The 19766-nt window shown below is 46.4% G+C and overlaps 1 protein-coding gene and 1 non-coding gene across 3 annotated transcripts in view; one reads left to right on the plus strand and one right to left on the minus strand.

Annotated features, from left to right (window-relative positions):
• LOC126528573 (corticotropin-releasing factor receptor 1-like) overlaps window positions 1-19766 on the minus strand; it is a 274062-nt gene that overhangs the window by 104179 nt on the left and 150117 nt on the right. The window lies entirely within an intron of this gene.
• TRNAP-CGG (transfer RNA proline (anticodon CGG)) lies at window positions 6380-6452 on the plus strand. The gene has a single exon. It is a non-coding gene; the product is annotated as a tRNA-Pro (tRNA).

Genomic DNA, 19766 nt, shown 5'->3' on the forward strand with positions numbered 1-19766 from the left:
AAATTGCATCCATTGCTATATCAAAACTCGATCTGAGACTCGTAGGGAACATGTATTCGAGGCTGAATCCGGCCTTCAAGAAAAGAAATGATTCAACGACATCCTTGTGATGCCTCAAGGAGCCTATGGAACGCACTCGACAGCTGATGACACGACTACACGAGGAAGATAATGAACTAGTCGGAGCTGCGGCGCTTCCCGCAAGAAAGAATGGAAAGAAAAGACGAGAAGCAATTTGCCTGACGAGGAGATAGAGTAATCCTAAGCCTACACTTTCAAGAGGGAGGAAAACGTCAATTCACAGCGCGAACTCCAAAATGTCGCGGATACGCGATGCAGCGCTTGGAGACGAATCCGTGAGCAGTGCAACACTTGCAGGACATACAGGAGACAAACAAATATAAGACGCCGCAGGCGTCTTATTTTGAACATGGACAGATTGTACCCCCGCCATGAATACTTACAGAGAAGTTGAACTTACTGCTCACCCACTCTATCGATGCTACATAAGTGGAGCATACCGATCTTTAAGCTGCTGTCTTGGCATCGACTCATGCAATCGCAGATTTTCTTTTTTTTGCTTCTATCTATAGGTTCGATTCCTTTGTCTTGTTGCTTAAGAGATAGTTTCCTGAGAACATCAGGTAGAAATACCAGATTTTAATGAGGCCACTTCATCGCAATTTATTGCTCTGGTATGTAAAATAAAGAACTTGGCCCATGTTCACAAACACAAGAAGTCGTTATGCTAGAACTTTTCGAAGGAGCGTCTTATAGCCAATCCTGATGATGGACATATCATTCGCGAGCAAGACCACCCAATGGCAAAGAGCAGTTTGTTTTGTAAATTCGGCCCCTGTTGATTATTCCCCGCGTGTAAATCACGCGGCGATAGCCTAAAACACTGGTTATGTTCTCGGGCGAACAAAGTGTGTCCCGCCAATAAACGAAGCCTGATGTAAGCGCGCGTGCCTCGATCTGTTCGAGACTTTCGCGGCTACTCATCAATCAGAATAGTTCAGTTTCCTTTGGTCTCGTGCGTTGGCGTGAACGGAAGCGCGCGACTGAAGAATGCGAACGAGATGACGCAAACGCGTGCCGTTCTTTTCCAACTCGATACCGGCTGCAACGTGGCTTCATTTCTTTCACCCACAACGTGGTCACTTCCGTTATTCGATCTCTCGGATGCACGTCATGGCCGTTACCATGGCAACTTTGCGCACCGGGCGTCGCACGGCGGCGGAGGATGGTACCCCATTCCGTTCTGCAGATGTGGACCGAACGAGAGAGGAAGGAAGTAAAGACAGGATGTCCTGTTGGTTACACTTCACGACGGAAACGGTTTGTGACAGTGAGCGACGAGGTGGCAGTTGGGAGAGTTTGCGTGCACTGTATAGAGAATGCGTGGCATGTTTGCAGTCCAGGAAGGATTTCGAACTTTGAGGAAGGACTTCGAAGGAACGGTGCCGAGGAAAACGGCAGTAGGTGTTTATGGTCGATCCTTCATGTCTCTTGCCTTGGGCTGTTGCAACAGCTTTCTCTGCATAGGTATGTGTATCGACGGTATGAGGACCAAAAGCACAGTCCCAGAGCTCGAGCTGCGATAAAAAGTCGGCTGCCATGTCAAACGAAAAAAAAAAACAACTCTGGAAAGCCTTCAAGTTGTCCATAAATAGGAGCGATGTTATTCACGTCGCTACAGCCACCACAGTTTCTGAGAACTTTCTGATGTTCTGTATGGAGAGCTCCGCATACATAAAGATGTAGTCGTGCCTTTCACGTGAGAAAACCTAATGGGTTGCGCAATGCGCATGAATTAGCACATTTCGTGCGCCATATGAACGTCAATGGTGTCCAATGCGTTGGTTTTTCTTTCCCATATTGCGTCCCAAGCATTCGCTGTTCACGTGAGTTAGCTCGCCATGTTGCGCACGTTTAGAAAAATACTCCATTTGGTGCTGTGTGCGAGGCTACGCTTATTATTACGCCGTGATAACTTAGTTTCTGTTTATAAACCAACTTAAGACCTTCGTAAGACCTCATATGTAAAGCATTTATATTCTTAGAGAGAAAAAGAGATACTTTAATAGGTATACGCTATAGGTGTCAGCCTCTCCAATCCCCTTGGCGTGCTACTGCATATATTCAATGACGTACCTTCGCGTATCACACTTTCGTGAATCCGTCGTAACGACAGAAATTTTCGTAGCTCGTCTCTTTCTCATAAGTTATACGCATGCTAGCGTTCTAGCGCTGTGAGCCAGTACGAACCTCCGAGCGCTTTCAGAACGAGGACGCACATTGTCGCAGAATTCTCTATCTTAAAAGCGAAGCCTTTCTCTGCGAACCTCCCCGTCTTTTTTTTTTTTTTCTGGGGGGGGGGGGGGGGTACCGTGGGTGTTGCATGGCTGCTCTCTAGCCGAACAGGCTAAACAATAACAGCGGAGGACTCACGCTGCGCGCACCGCTTGGTTCCTTGCACCATCACCAGAGGGCGCTCGCCTCCGAGCATCCGCGGCAGCGGCAGGATGCCTCTCTGCGATGCCAGAATAGTGGCTTCCATGTCACTTTGTGCGGACATTCAATATACACAAACTCGTGTTTCAATTCTTGTGCACTCACACGAGGCTTCACCGTATGCAGATTCCAACACGTTGAATATGCTGGATTTTTGTTTTTAATATGAGATCCTACACGTGCTCGCTTTCTTTCTACCCTATTCGAGAAAAATAAAGTTCCGCAGATCCAACGCGGAGGTTATAATCTACGAGAAGCGAAGCGTGTGAAGCGGTGTAATGAAATGCTGTAAGTTTGCCGATTTCATTGGCGTGTATTTGGCGCAATGGAAACTTGCACGAGCACGCGCTCTCGCGTGTACCCGCGCTACGCAACGTGACGTATATTATATAGGTTTGTATTTCTTTATTTTCTTCTTATTGACTTTAAATGTGCCGGCCGCTTCTTGGCCAGTGTCCAGGTGTGGGTACGTGCCAATGGTATGGGAATCGTAACCATCAACACGGGGCAGTCCTCTCGAGGAGCTAGGCGGTGTTGGCACGATATGTACCACCCGCTTCTGATACACCAACTAGCCTTTTGAGGTGATCGCCGCGGGTCGATGATGATTATGATTTCCATACTATTACACATAACCACAAGCGGAATCAGCCAGCCGTAACCAGAATATACACACGGACACGTGTCTCGGCAAATTTCCCGCTGAAGTTATGGGCCGTAGCGTGAACATCACTGTCACGATCAACGCGCTTCTTGGCCGATCACCCGCTTTGGGTACGTGCTGTGAATCCCAATCATCAACACGCAGTGATCATTTCAAAGATCTAGCTGGGGTTGGCACCGTGTGTACCATCCGATTTTTGGCCAATCCCCCCGTCGCGGGTATGTGCCATAGTATGAAAATCATCATCATAACGCGTGGCGACCAGCTGAAAGGGTCAGTTGGTCTTGGCCCGAAAGAAGTCCACGTGTGGTCGTGGCCTAACTGCTTGGAAGGAGTTTACTTCTGGCACGCTACCGCTGCATTCACTTGGGATCGGGTGCCTAGCAGTCGAAAACCGGGACGGGCTGCCTTTCCTTTTTAATAGTGATAGTTGGCCTCCACTGTTCATGGTGCGCTCGAACGCTGGATTTTGCTGCGACTTCGACAGCTGTCCTGCGCATTTCCTGTTTCGCAAGAGCATTGCCCTGTACACTGAAGTGCTCGAAACGGGATAGTTGGTTCCTAACTGGCTGCCCAGGGTGGAGCTCTTGGTAGACCTGAAGGAATATTGAGAGAAAGAGAGAGAGAGAGAGAGAGAGAGAGAGAGAGAGAGAGAGAGGGGGGAGAGAGAGAGGGAGAGAAGTGTAAATGAAAGGAAAGGAGGGTAAGGGAAAATGGGAGGGGAGAAAAAACGTCCGTGTCCAGTGCATTTGGATGGATGGATGTTATGAGCGTCCCCTTTGGAACGGGGCGGTGGGTTGCGCCAACAAGCATTAGGGGGCAGGTTAAAGATCCCCCTGGTGGTCGAAATTAATCCGGAGTCCCCCGCTACGGCGTGCCTCACAAACGAATCATGGTTTTGGCCCGTGACAAACCCAGAATTCAATTTAAAGGCGTGACGCACGTGGCGGCTGTTCTTTCGCACTGCGCATAACTTCGACGACTAATGAAACACAGTTTGTAGTATTTTACGCGTAGTCGGTAATAGGCGCTGAAGTCGGCAATGGCAAGGTGTACTTTATTTCCTTGCGCTATCGCGCATACGCCCTCCATCCTGCTTATCACCTAGTATCACCTAGTCATCCACTAAAGGTAATTATGTTTTTTTTTTAACAAACCTATCTAATCATCGTCCCTTCTGGCGGCAATAACACTACGGAATCAGCTTGCGGGTGTTGCTAGTTGCATGGATGATTTTGATGAATTTTTTTTTCAAATGCATTAACGTTACATCTTAGGCTGGGCTATCTGAATTTATAAGCTTGCATTTCTTTTTTCTTGCGCATCCCCCCCCCCCCCCCCCCCCCCCCAACTCCACCACTTTGCATAATTCTACATTTTATGAAACGCCTTACCCGGATGCGTAAAAGGTGTGCAAATAGAATAAAACGCGATAGCTGTCCGGTGAAACGGTAGGACTTACTGACATGAGGCGAGCGGTATACTTTGCCTCACCCCTTCGCAGGCCTCGAGGTCGTCATTACAAATAAAGATATGTGTGGTTATTTATTCACCACGTTTCAAAGTTTATTCAAAATCAAGTATTCTTGAACCGGTCAGCTTGACTGGCCTTCGACTCACTACTCCTCAGCGCAGAAGGCGGTGGTATACGATAGCGTTGTTTAACACGAATGTATCAAAGATATTCGCCATAACCGATGCAGGAAAAATGGGTCAAAGGAGTGGTTACCAAATTAAGTAACAAACTAACGAATGAGAACACGGATATGATGCCTTCACGATACCGAAGAAGCGTCAATAATGTTCTGAACTGTGGTTTCTTCTGGCCGTGCGTTTGTGGTCACCTTTTTTTTCTTCTTCTCAGTAACACTGGAAGAGTGCAGGATAACTTTTGCTTTCTGTAGTTTGTTCGCGAGTATAGCACGCACATTTGTTCCAGGTACCGCGTTGAGTGGATTGTTGGTCTTCTGCTGCTTGTGACACATGCTGTAATAGAGCTGGGCGGCTACCCCACCATGTCTATCGATATGCCAAGAAACAGCCTAAGTTCGCACACGCTATGTATGCTTACATACGCGCACGTGGAAAGAAGGTCTCCCTGTTAATCTCTACGGGCAGATCATGATAACCCTCGTAGCTCTTTTTTTGCAGAGTCTCTTTCGCTTTCTTGTTTGTATGCGTTGTTTTCCCCCATACCAAGTGACACTACGGTGAGATAAGAAAAAGGAATTATAGATTAATTAGTTTTACACGCACTGGAACCGCGTACGGAAATTGTGACAAAAAACCCCATCTTCATATGTGAGCTTCTTCAGCTCTATGCTGAACGTGATGATCTCAGGACAATACACTAGAAAATATAACACCTATGGATCTGAATTCATTGGCTACGTGAATTGGCTTGGCATCAAAAAGTATGCATCTGTTAGCGTCAACAGAGAGTGAGAGAAGACATAAGGGAGAGGCAGGGAGGTTAACCAGGCTAAGCCCGGTAGGCTACCCTGCCCTGGGGAAGCGGGAAAGGGAATTGAAAGAGGAGAAGGAAGAAAGGAGGTCACAGTCTTCACTGTCACGCACACAAGCGTGCATCACTGAGTCAGTCACAGACGGTCATACAGCCCGGTGCATTAGTGGTTTCTTGTTCTTAGAATGAAAAAAAAAAAAAGAAACATCGCCTTGGTGTTTAGTCTGCGTAAATGATGAAGTTATGTCCAGTGTATTCTGTACGCCGTCGTTTACATATCTCACATTGATAGACACCAATATCATCGTTATTATACGCGTACGCATTCCTATTACACAGCGGACTACAGAAATATTATACAGCCGCAGGTGCTACTCGCGTTACGAGTGCGTTTTTAACCTTTCTGTGAGACGCTGGAATCGATGACGTACTTTCATTAGTTTGTTGGCTTCTTATGATAGGACTAATAAAAATCGGGCCCCTCAGTTAACCCCCTTTCTTCTCGTTTATTACATAACGAGGGTCTCGAATCCGGCAACATTGATGTCTTCAGGTAGCATATGTGGGTTTATTGACCGGTTGCCTTCACCCAAAAAGATCACGTTCTCGCGACGCCTGCGGCAAAAAGGACGTTCCACGTCCGCCGCCAAGGTCTGTGAGTGGTGGCGCTGGCTAACACTCCCAGGGTTCTACTAGGACACATAAATACCCAAGAAAGTGGATGGGAAAACTGCGTCGTGGTAGCTCAATCGGTAGAGCATCGCACGCGGAATGCGAAGGTTGTGGGTTCGGTTCCCACCTGCGGCAAGTTGTTTTTTCATCCACTTTAATTTCCATTAATTTATCGTATCTTTGTTTCATTTATTAAGCGCAAGTAATTTCCCCTATGTTGTCCTAGGTGTCAGTGTTTGTTGGCTTCTTATGATATGACTTTCATTAGTTTGTACGACGCGTATCTGCGCTGCGCCCTATGCGTGACATTTCATTGATTCTCGTTTTAATATCGAGTATCAAGCTGAGCAAGCCGACAGGGAAGCAGGTCCAGTTTTTATTATCGCACGCTCTCCCCTTATTCCCACCCACCTTTCTAATTGCCTTCTTATTACCATGGTTTCTCGGGTATGTACCTATAGCTTCACTTTGTCGCTTGTTTACTTATGGCGTCCTCAGCTGGCTTTCAAAGAGAGTACGATGGTATACTGTGACGGTCGCTGCCGCCAGTAGGAGTGGATATGTGGAGCAGCGCCTGTTTGGTCAGCCCCCAGCCCCTCGAAACTAACGGAACTTTAGCGATAGACCCGCACTGACGTCTCAGACGCCTCGAGAGCTCCTGTGAATGACATTTGGGTGCCTCAATAACGCCGTTAACGAAAAGAAAACTGATATCGAAACTCGCGCTCGATAGACTCGTGTATACCTTGCCACTGCTATCGTTTGTCGAAGCTGTCACTCTTTGGCTCGTGAGTGCTTTTATTGTTGTTAGTCTCTCGCGAAATAGCGCTACTTGTTAATAGATAGTGCCGGCCATTTAATGAAAGCTGAAGGGTTCAGCGTGTGGTCCAGTGTTTGTCGTGTCCAGCCGCGCTATTACGATCCCGTTTCATCTACTCTCGCGCAGCGAAGCGAGTGTCTGGACACCCGGCAGTTTTCATCGGGAAATGAGAAAATTTTTAATCACTTTGTCTTTCTTTTTAGCAAACTATAGATAAAAATTGCTTGAGGTCGTTGGCAATGAAGCGAAAGATTGAAAATAAAAGAAACGAAAAAACTTTGTAACAGCAGGAAGTCGGGAGGCGCTTTAGAGACGATATCGTCAGTTCAACCTGAAATGATGAGTGCGGTCGTTCACGGTCCTATAGAGCCACGAGTTGGCATGTTCGGCTAGTATACAAGCAGCTCAGCGTTTAGTCGAGTGTCAGACTGGCTACGAGAGACCAATTATGCCGATGAACCTTGTCTGACGCTGTCGCCGGGTGCCCGGCACAATCACGGCCATGCTGTCATTGGTCATATATGTCATCAGCTCGTTACAGCCTGCCCTCAGTGGAGGTCACATTTCATTCGTTTTTCCTGTATTCCTTGCCTCTTGGCCGTATTTCGTCACATTGCGAAATGTCGACGGGGAAACCTTGTAATGAAGCCTAGACACCTATTTTCTTTTTTTTTTAAAGAAATAACTCATAATGCAGAATGAGGCGTTTGTACATGAAACTATTTACGAAAAGTATTTCGCTTGCTGCTTAAAGCGCATCGCCTTATATAGCGTTTTTTTTCTTTAATGAGATACAGCGGCGTTAGAGATTGTATTGATTTCATCATGCAGATGAACACTGTGTGGTTGCAGACCCTTGTAGGGAAAATTAACGAGTACCAACGCGATGCATACTAATGAACACTGTAACTCCCTGCTGCAAGAATTCTGCACATTTCGGCAGAATACAAAGTCGTAGGCTTTCGCATCAGCGCGTTTTGTGCTTAGATTTAGGCGCACGTTAAAGAACCCCAGGTGGTCGAAATTTCCGGAGTCCTCCACTACGGCGTGCCTCATAATCAGAAAGTGGTTTTGGCACGTAAAACCCCATAATTATTTATTAATTAATCAGCGCGTTTCTCTGCGAACACTCACAACCGCGATTTCTTATTTACTACACACTGCAGACCCCAATGTAGTCCTTGCAAGACGGACGCACATGAATGATCATATATATATATATATATATATATATATATATATATATATATATATATATATAAAGGAGAGTAACACATCTCTTCAAATAATTTCTACTCGCCTACACCGAAGCATCCAGTCACTGGACCTATAAAGGATCCATTTTAGCTCCAAGGAGCTTCAGAACACAAATTCAATCTTGTTTCGTGTCTCGACTTGTTACACTTTCCTTGGTTGAGAGGAACCATGGCGAGATAGAAGATAACCTGGGTCGAAAAGATGTCGATGAGAAGAAACTCTACGCTAAAGGTAAGGCAAAATCCAAAACAAACGTTTTCCAACCCAGTGTAGCCTCAATGGATAGTCTATTGAAAGAATCAGAAGAGAACGAACAAAGCGAAAGAATCGGAGAATTAGGGAAAGAAGGGAAGAAAGAGAAAGAGAGAAAGAAAGGAAGAAGAAAACGCGGAGAATGGCTGGGAAGCGGGAGCTAATAAAGTGTGAGATCCACTGCAGGGCCACATACTTTATTACCCCTTACAAAGTGCACGTCGGGACCGTTGCCCCCCCCCCCCCCCCCCCCCCGATAGACGTCTGTGTTACGCTCCCTCGGTTGTATTTCGTTCCTGTGCCTGGCCGAGTCGGCCACAACGAAATAAATTCGGGCGAACCTCTCTCGAGACTCGGGGCAATCGCCCCCCGCCCACCGGGTCGCGCCCGAAGTCAAAGCGGCGGCACTTCGACGGCCACATACCGTCGCCGAGCTTTTGGGACGCGCTCGCGGAGACCTGCCGGTGTTCTCGTGAAATATCGGCTGTTTGGGGTCGCCGCTCGCGATTTTCATTGTCCCAAGGCGCGCGTCCGCGTCGTTGCTCCACTTCTATGCGACTCGTTTCACACTGTGGGGCGATGGCCTCGTCTCCGGGAAGGTCGCAACGCCGGCCTCTCCCTCGACCTTTCCCTTTAGTATCAATAAATGTATCTAAAGCGAAGCTGGCGCGCTGTGCAGGCGCCGGCTACTCCTGGGCTCCGACGTGCCATAAAAGTTGGAACACCCCGAGAACAACAAAGCGGTATAGCGACACGAAAACAGAAAAAGAAAAGGCCACCCAAGAAAGAGTTTCCAAGAAATAGTTTACAAGTTGTGACACGGTAAGCCACGAATTCACAGTGCCGATTGCTAGAACACAAACCCAATGCAATCCGTGGAAGAAAAAAGAAAGGAAAAATAAAAGACAGAAAAAAAAAGATGTAGATCAGCACATTGGGCCGCACACTACAGGAACATGCAGCGAACGTACGAGAACGTGTATCTGTTATCACGGGTTGTATGAAGCCACAGCTGTCGCAAACGTGGATGACCGTGTTTGAATCGGTGCCGATGAAAGTCGCAAAAGGAGTTAACGTCTTAAATATTTTCTTTTTAATCTGTAATCCTTTTCCTAAATTTTTGTTTCTTCAGAGACAGTCTACAAGGGACTGCTCGTTGCACTACGGAAGGCTCTACTCGTTTCTGTTGGCCATGCATTCTTCTCCTATTCCACCGGCCGTCGTGTTCTTGTTCCATTACGAGCGGCATGCCTGGAACAGTTTCTCTTGTCCCCAGACGCGGTAACTTAGTCGGGGGGGGGGGGGGGGGGGGTTAAAGGATTATTTCCTTTCACCGACTGCTTGTCGGCAGCTCAGCAGAAAGACACCCTCTGCTGACGCGGCATGTAGGCGGATCCCCAAGCGCAACCCTTTCTTCTTGTCATTCGCTTGACTCTTTGCTTTGCGTTGTCATTGTTCCTTCCTCCTTTGACTATGCTTGCTTTGTTTTTTGGATTTGTTGCTGCTAGATTCTGCCGTTGTTCCTAGGTCGTCGTTGTTGCTGGTATTGGCGCAGTTGTGCAGTCGGCCACATTTGTTTACAGGACACACTTTCTGCATCAAGTGTGAGCTTCCGCTTCATTAGAGGCACGGTGATGCTAATTTAGGTGAATCGGTAATTCTGAATTTTAGAGGACACGTCCAAGGCTCGCAGGGAATCCGACTGTTTCGCAAAACATCTGTAGACGACCTATTTTTTGTTGATCACCGCGCATTTTTTGTGTCGGGGGTACTGTTGACGTCGTCTGAAAGCGTTCTTTAAAACAAACGAGAATAAGTAAAAGTAAGGGGCTTCGTGTTTCCGAAAAGGCGTATGCAATGCAGTAACCAGATCTCCTGGATCTCCCGTCGAGCACTTCGACGGTGAATGGCTTATTATGACTTGAGCTTAGCCGCGGGCTCAGTAACCAGAGGTCATATTTTGTAGATTCAGTTTTTCTCGAAAATCTTTAATTTCTTATCACCTGTCCCCTAGATCGGCCACACCCGCGGATAAAGGCTTCGTGCCGGGAATAATGCTGAGAAAAAGACATTGAAAATGAAAATTATACAGTTACAATATGCGGGATCAATGCTGGAAAAGGCGGGAATATGCGGGCTGGAAAACGGACCCGTTTAAGAGTTGCGGGTCTGTTTTACCTGCGACACTTATGAGCGCTACACGCCTAGCATTGTCACGTGACTCAAAATGGCATCAAATGTCTTTCCGGGCTGCGGAGAAGCCAACCCTACGGCCACAACTATTTGCCTCCCCCTCCCCCCCCTTTTTTTTCGCGCCATCGACATCGCAATTCAGCAATGTAGAAGCGTGGCTGTCCTCAGTCGTCTAGTGCAGTGATGTGATATGAATTATGTCATATTGAAACAATCTGCGAGCCATGTATGACACTGTAGTGCGCCCAACTCTACAAACCGCACTGAAAGCAACAACGCACTCTACGCCGTGCAACACGGAGGGTCAGTTTTGCGCCTCCAGCTACAGAGGCTACTTAGTATGGGCCACGACCTTCCGGTTCGAGCCAGAGTGAACAAGGCTCTCAGTAGCTTGAAGAAACTTGTTCTTGTTGCTGTGTTCTATTTAAATTATACAGTTGCTCAGTTTGCGCTTTTCTGTATCCCTACTTCTGTGTATGCAGTCTTGCCTTGTGCTTCCAACAGAGCCGGCGAGGTATACTAAATAAACAAAAGCAAACTGCCACATGTAGTTCATTGGTTTAGCGGCCTTCCCTTCTCGTAATGCGATCGGTAATTACCGGATAGAATGAGTAATGTTATTTAGCTGACTGTGAGCCTTTCTGGTTGTTTCGCGGAACTTCATTTGTCCCTTACTGCGACTGGTTCTTGCTCAGCGACTCATCTTGTGTCATTGCCTTTTTGTATTATATTAGCTTGTGTGACAAAAATAAGAAACTTCGATCTTGACGAAAATTTTTTTACTCGTAACTCTGCTGCAAAAGAAGCATCAGTTGAATATGCACACGGTTAGCGGGGGGGGGGGGGGGGGGGGGGGAGGTGAATAGCAACATGCACTGCAGAGAAAATGCGTGTCTGTAGAAGTTCTATGCAATCTTCGATAAATGAACCTTCATCGCCAGAATCGGCCATGAATGAACAGCGAGGCTGCTGCGACGATGACTGAGCAATAACTAAGGCTGTCCGAGCGGTCCCTAAAACGTTCCCGCCGGGCACAATAATTGCCATGACAACCCTTATTTGGGCCGGTAGCAGGATGCATAATACACGCCCATGCGCGCGCAATATTCTTGTCTAATTAGCTTGACCGCGTCGCGGTGATGTCGTGGAATAAACGAGATGCAATTGTCCGTGGTTCGTGCTCGAAGATCTTTTTTTTCTTTTGACAAGCTCTTGAGGGGCGCAGGCATTCCGTACTTTCTGGGTACGGCAAAAAAACTTTGCGTGTTGTCGATCGCTACTAGTAACTGGAAGAAACGAAACAGAAATTGAACAGCGCCTATACGCTTCTTTCGTGAGGGCCCTACGAGGGAAGGTTTAAGTGCTGTGGTGGAGCCCTCTGGCCATTTGGCGGCTGCAGGAGAGGAGGATTGAAGTCGCATCGCACGCCAGCGCTGGAGACAACGCACGTATGGCTAATCGGCCTAAATGCACAGCCACCTAATACTACCACTACGAATATGCCGGTTAACGACTCTGGTCTTTACGGAATTACGCATTCCTTCTTTTCATATTTATGTTAACGATTTAGTGAACATTGATCGAGACTCAGATGTTATAATCCATGCCGATGATACCACGTTATTTCTTTCGTCTAAAAACCCAGTTGATTTAGTCTCAAAGTATAATATGGTATTGGAAAAATTGTATAAGTGGTCAGTGAGAAATGGCCTAGGTATTAACTCCTCAAAAACTAAAGGAGTGCTATTTCGGGCTAGAAATATGAAGGCCACTTTACAAAAAGATCTCAGGATTAATTTCTCTACGATTGAAGTAGCTGAATCTGTAAAATCTCTAAGTGTACACTTTGACTAACACGTGGTCTAGAATAAACATACACATTTCGTTGCAGGCAAACTGTCCCAAACTGCTGGTTTTATCTACTCATTGAAGTTTCTCCCCCGTTCCATTAAACAGTTGACACATAATTCCCGTTTCATGGGCCACTTAAACTACTGTTGCCTTGTGTGGGGTCTATGAGTTCTGCAACAGACATATAGAAGTTATACGTACTACAAAAGAAAGCAGTTCGTGCTATATGTAACAAGCCCTACGATGTCCCATCTGCTTCCTTATTTCAACAGCTTAATATTTTGAAAATTACAAATCTTATAGAATACCGTCTCGCACTAGCCTATAAAAAGCAGTACAAAAGCAATATAAGCCTTATACAGTCAATAGCCCAACTCAACAAGCGTAAAGCTCTTTACACAACCTGATTTCCGGAACACTGGTACATACCTCCCTCACGTACCCATTACGGCATGCAAATGCTACGTTCTTGACTGCCTAGGCTACTCAATGAACTGATGTGTAGTGACATTGATGTACTGTCGTGTTCTCCAGTTGATCTACCTAACTTTTTTCACGCCTCTAAATGATTCAGTTATGTCTTTCTGCATATCTAAACTATATCTGATTCAGTTATGGTTGAAATATGTCTGTTTTAATGGACTATATGATTAATGTTATTGTATTTATATAATCACTAATTTTTTATAGTCATTACGACATATGTTGCTCCGCTCTGCTGCTCGTATGTTTCCGGGTTCTTGGGACCAGTCAAGCTGCCACGAGCACGTTTCTTTCCAACTTTCCCTCCACAACACTGCATTATACTTGTTTTGTGGAAATAAACATCCGTTCACTACATTACAAACAACAAACGCTACCCGAATATCTCCACCATAACAAGACTGCTTATAGCATTGTAGCGATAATAAAGGGAATTGCTTTCTTGAAGCCTCCGGCTATTCCTTGACATTGACCAAAGTCGTCGATAGCTTATGCTCATTAATATTTTTTCAGTGATAGGGAAACCGGCTTCTTGGTCACCCGTTTTCCCAGGATATCGTCACTTATTAAACAAAAGCAGTGCAAAGCCTAGAGGAAGCTAAACGAACATTGGCGTGTGCCCACTCATTCTGCCGGCCCATCGTCGGAGCCTCCTTCCGATTCCGTGATGGTTCTGGTCGGATACGATAACTTCCCACGACACGCATTCCCAGCGCAGCGACCGCGTTTTCTCATCCTTCGTGCCAAGACGCGTCCGATTACCGGCTAGCCTTCTTATTCCACTCGTGGCACTCGTCTGCTTATCTTACGTAGCCTTCGGCGCTTGCGCGAAGGCTTCCTGCAATTCTTACGCTTCCTCTAGGAGTTGCGTGGACGCCTGGCTGACCGCCTGGTAGGCATATCCGTTTACAAAGAAGGCAATCGGACGCTCGGCTGTGACGAGGACAATTACCCGAAAGGAAGACCGCCGCTCCTTTGAATACGAACCTTGAGCCGTTGGCTATCAATCGCACGAAACGAATCCTCCAAACACGACGTGGAACTTTCGCTACGTTACCGTGGAACGTTTCGTTTGATGGGACAAAATGGCATGCAGTACATAAGGAAAAAAAAAAATAATGGTCAGAGGACGAAGTTATTTCTCTTTATCTCTCTCTTTTCATTCGACCCCTCGTCATCTTTTCCTTTTCTTTCTCTCGCTAGGGCCATTTTCTTTTTGATATCCCAATCGTAAGATCCGGAGTTTGCGTTGCTGTATAAACGAGAACCGTCTAAACACAAAGCGTGAAATGATAATAAAAAAAAAAAAATTGGTTGCGTTTCTTTATTAAACCTTTTCTTTTTCTTTTGAAGCGGCAAAGAGTTTGCAAGTGTGTGGGCGAAGCCATCCGTTTAAAGTAATGGGGGACATAGCAGAATTTTCAACAATCGCCCATGAAGCCACTTGCGTCAACGGTGATTACGGGCAGGAAAACATCTTCCGGGAAAATTTTGAAGATCGCCAAATCGAAGAATTTGACGCGGTCGACAGTTCGCAACGTCAACGTTAAATGTAGAGGAAGTTCAGATTCCGTGCTACATGTTTCTCTCGCCAGAAACGACCTTTCTGAATTTAAACAAATAAAAACGACAACACTAGAATGAAGGAGGATGGACAATTCTTCTGCTTTTGGTTCCAAAGCAATAAGGTTTTAACGAGCATTGTCGGTGAAATGAGCCTGTGTCCTTTTTCCCAGGACCAAACGATATTGCCTGCCTTGATTCCGTCTTGCCTGTATGACGAACGGCAACGTGTCTCTTTTTACGCGTTATGTCTCGCTTGTTCATTATTAGCGCTCCTAGAAAGCTCTAAGTGTGCGTATTACACGCGCACTGCGTGCAACTTCGATAAAGCATCGACGCAGAGCTTGCCGGAAAATCGTTTCACAGGAAGGACCTGCATGGAACGATCAACGACAGCTTCCTTCCGTATTGCGCAAGCATAGACAAAATACTTCGAAAAAAAAGAGAACGAGCAGAGAAATTTTACTGCCCCCGCCACTCGCCTACGCTTTGTGCCAAAACGACCAATACTTCGAGAATTTTGTTCCTACCCTTGTCTTTGCATGCCATTGCCTTTGCCCCACCCCCCCCCCCCCTCTCCATCTCTCTTTCTCTGTCTGGCGACATGAGATGCAACGCTGTTGGGTTGTTCTCCTGAATGACGTAAGCAATGCGCTCTACATTTCTGGAGAGCTCTTGTCGCGTATTTACTTAAATCCGTGTATGATTTACGACTTTCGGATGATCACTGATGTTGTTTGATGTGGTGTTGAAGAGCAACTTACTGGGTCGGTTTAAATGGGAAAAGAACCCGCCAGCAGTGGCCTGGGCTAACTTGTTTTTGGAACCTGGAAATCCGGAACAGAAATTTAAAGCACTCATTGGGCCTCATACTTTTCATGGAGCCCCTAAATACGAACTAACACTAATCGGGCGATGAATATCAGAAAAAAAAAAGCTGAGTTGCATTATCTTTTCCTAGTTGTGTGCTCAGAAAAAAAAAATTTTAGTTAGCAAAATGTTGGTTTTATTCGCAATAATTGCGATAATTATAGTAAATCCGTGCTGGTAGTGCTTGCACGCGTTCCCTACTGCGTATTCACCGCAATACATCGAAGCGTGTCGCACTCTTATTTTTGTCTTCATTAATTTACCTTCAGCTAAAGGCCTCAAATTTCCTAGTATTGCCAACGTGATGCTGTAAACCCGCCGTGGTTGCTCAGTGGCTATGGTGTTGGGCTGCTGAGCACGAGGTCGCGGGATCGAATCCCGGCCACGGCGGCCGCATTTCGATGGGGGCAAAATGCGAAAACACCCGTGTACTTAGATTTAGGTGCACGTTAAAGAACCCCAGGTGGTCGAAATTTCCGGAGTCCTCCACTACGGCGTGCCTCATAATCAGAAAGTGGTTTTGGCACGTGAAACCCCATAATTAAATTAATTGTGATGCTGTAAGTGCTTTAGTACGGTTGCAGAAGCTAGGCCAAGTTGGTCAAACTAACCTTGAGCCCTAGGAGACCTTCCAGATATGCATTTGGAGTAAATAAATGTGAAGTCAAAATGAACTGACAAACGCTTTTATTGCGATATAATGCAATATGCTGTTCATTGCGGATGACGGTGACAGTTTAGCAGTTGACGAATACGTGTTAATTGCTTGACAAAAGTGCCATTGTTTCCACGAGCCAAGTGACTAGAAGAATAATATAACTGAGGAGTTTTACAATAAAAGTATACCATAGCACGCAAGTGATGTCATACCAAGGAGACAGACCTATATGAAAGTTCAATAAGACATTGAGCGCTACTTCAAGCTGGCCTTATGTCTGCATTACCGAAGTAAGACTTTGAAACCTATTCGGAAAAGGAAAAAAAAAAAAAAGCTGCTTAGGAGAACTAAAACAAGACGGTGCGATGACATAGGAAAAGCAAATCTGAAATTTACATATAACTAAAAAAAAAAGGAAACGCTATGGGAAAGCAAACCGACGTATGCACAACGTTGAGTGCAAAAGCAAAATGAAATTATTTTCCGTTTTCCATGCCCAACATTGTAACATCGCGCCATACAGCTGTCACGTTACGCTTAACGACAACGCAGAAGAAACGACGGAGCTTACAGAAACGACTGCAGAGAGACAACCACGAAGGATCGAAGATTTCAAGACGCAAGGAGACAAAAATTAGTTCTGCAAGCAAGGACAAAGACAAAATTGCGAGCACCTAAAAGGAGGAAGTGACTAAAACCACGACACTTTCCCAAAAGCAGGAAACAAAAAAAGCTAATTCAGGCTTGTGTCGTTCATTACTTTGTCGCTCAAACTCTCTTTTAAGTACGTCGAAATTGCCGTTCTACAGCTGCGCCTGCCAAGCTGGTGCGAATCGCGCCCCAAACTCTGTCTGATCACTTGCGTGCAGCAGGGTCAAGCCCGCGAGACCCCTAAACGCGGGTGCTTGCGCGGGCAACAAGAAGCGCGGACGGAGAGCTTTCAATGTGCTTCTTCGTAGGATTTGTCGAGGCGCCGGTTCCACAGTGCTGCGCGCAACTAGGCCGAGGGAGAGTACAAGTACCGTGCCGACACTTCGCCAGTGTCACTTACGACCGAGGGCGTCGAGCGTGAGCTAAAGTGCAAGAGAGCATCTAGGCGAGCCAGTTGATGTATGTATAGCAGTGCACAGAGAAGAAAAATAAAGCGAAATAGATAAACAATGAAGACAAGGACATGCAAGAGTGAGTTTTAATATAACGCTCCCCGTTTCTCCCCTCAGGCCCATGTTTTTCCATCGGCGGTACTGAGGGACTGCGCCTTAAGTTTAGCCGTGCTAATCAGGCGTATAGTTTTATCCTGTGAACGTAGCTCGTTTCGAGGTTTATATGGGAGTGGTATTATGTACCGAAATGCTTTTACCCCGCGTATGATAAACGTGTCTGTGCCATTCCTTACTTCCTGATTCCCTTTTTTTCGTTTCCTTTTTTTAGATAACGTCATTTTGTGTCATTACTCAGCTCAGGTTTATTTTTCGTCATGTTCGGACAAATGGGCCTTTCGTAGCCGATGGAGAGAAGACGAAGAAGTGGCTCTTGTGCGGAACCCCGTTTTCCACTGCTCTCATTTTACGAGTATTTTTGCGTGTTTTCAGGAGGCGCCGCTCCCGGGTCCTTCGGCGATGGAAGCGGAGCAAGCTGTACGTCCGGAGAAGACAGACGTCACAGCGTCAAGCGCTCCGAGGAAGCGCAATCACCTCATGAGCGACACAGGCAGCGAGGACACCCTGCTGTTCTACTCTGCCTCAGAAGAAGATCTGTCGGATGACGGTGATTACTTGAGAGTTGTGAGACAAAAAGGGAAGAGTAGAATCGTCACTGCTTTCCTCGTCTTCAACGAGGACGACGACCATGGCAAAGGCCAATGACACGGCTCATATCATCCTCTTCTTGCCCGAGACGCCGACCGACGACATGAATCGGCTAAACAGGCAAGCCGTATTTGTCACACCAGAGGCTTTTGTTTCGAATGAGGTTTCGGATGTGAGAATTAGCACCCGTAAGAACATTCTCGTGATCGACGTCAAGAACAGAGCAGCGCTGGATATCTTGAGTACAGTCAAAATGCTGGGCAAGATAAACGTTCGCACTATAATACCGCAGGACGGCGATACTTAATCACGTGTGATTTATTATGTTGATGAGTCAATCAACGACAACGATCTGCCTATTTTGGTTAAACCTGCCACAGCAGATATCACTATTATTGAAATCCGTCACCTAGGGGAATCACGTTGTGTGAGGATAACCTTCAAGGGAGGAAGCTTGCCATCGCACGTGAAAGTTGGATTTTTCGGTCATCTAGTGCATCTAGTTCGTTCCAAGACCACTTTAGTGCTGTAATTGTTTGAAGATCGGGCATGTCAGTGGCATATGCGAAAATTCGACCGTGAGCCTAAAATGCTCTGAACGAGAAGAAACGGGGTTAACCGAGTGGCCCAATTTTTATCACTCCTTTCATAAGAAGCCAACAAAGACACCAAGGAACCCACAGGGGTAATTACTTGTACTTACTAATGGAAACAAACAAATTATAAATTAATGGAATTTAAGTGGCTGAAAAACCATCTTGCCGCAGGTGGGGAACGATCCTGCATCCTTCGCATGTGAAGGCTGTGGGATCGCGACACGTTGAGCCCATGAAAGTGCTCAACGTTTCTTGATTCCGCTTTCGTGAAGAGACGCTGCGGCTGGGCTACGATTGATGTCCCGTGAATGTACTTAGCCACTGTGGGACTCGAGGGACTCGAACTTTTTCACCATGTGTCGTTTCCGTTCGCTGTCTCCGGACATGTGGATACACCTACTACCCGGATTACCACGACGTGAACAGACCATGCTGTACCGCCTGTGTCTAGGCGGTGCATTTAAGGGCTCGTATGCTTTCCTTATTGGAATAGCCAACAGCCTCACGTGCGACGCATGCAACAGCGATGAGACGCTCGCACATATCTGTGTGTACGCGATATAGTGCCCAGAGACAAGTGATGTGTAGAGTGCTGCACCATTTGGACAATCGTCCTTTATCAGAAGTCAAACCTTTAGTTCAGTGCTCCCAAGGAACATCCGCGCTGAAGGTCTTACGTTATTAAGGTTCCTGTGGTCTGTTGAGCTTCACGATAGATTTTAAGAACGCCGCCCCCTACCGCTCCATAGTGTATGTGGTTTGTGCGTGCTCGTCCCTTTTTTTCTCTCTTCCTCTTCCATTCTCTCTCTTTTTAACCCCCTTAACTCTTCCCCCGTGCAGGGTAGCCAACCGGAACTACCCCCGGTTAACCTCCTTACCTCCTTGTGTTTCTGTGCATCCTTTTCCCAGGGTATATTTACTTGATAAAGAATCCCGGTGGGGTTCAGGCCTTCGCGTTTACGTGTTATCCACTTCTAAATTAAAGTTCGTTTCGAGGCACACACAAAAAAAATATACTTGGTAGAGGTCGATGGTTCACTGTCTCGCAAGATCAGCCTGCAAGGAGGAGGCATGCGTCGAATTGCAGTCACTCGCTGC

This window comes from Dermacentor andersoni, chromosome 9 (assembly GCF_023375885.2).
Source record: "Dermacentor andersoni chromosome 9, qqDerAnde1_hic_scaffold, whole genome shotgun sequence".
NCBI lineage: Eukaryota > Metazoa > Arthropoda > Arachnida > Ixodida > Ixodidae > Dermacentor > Dermacentor andersoni.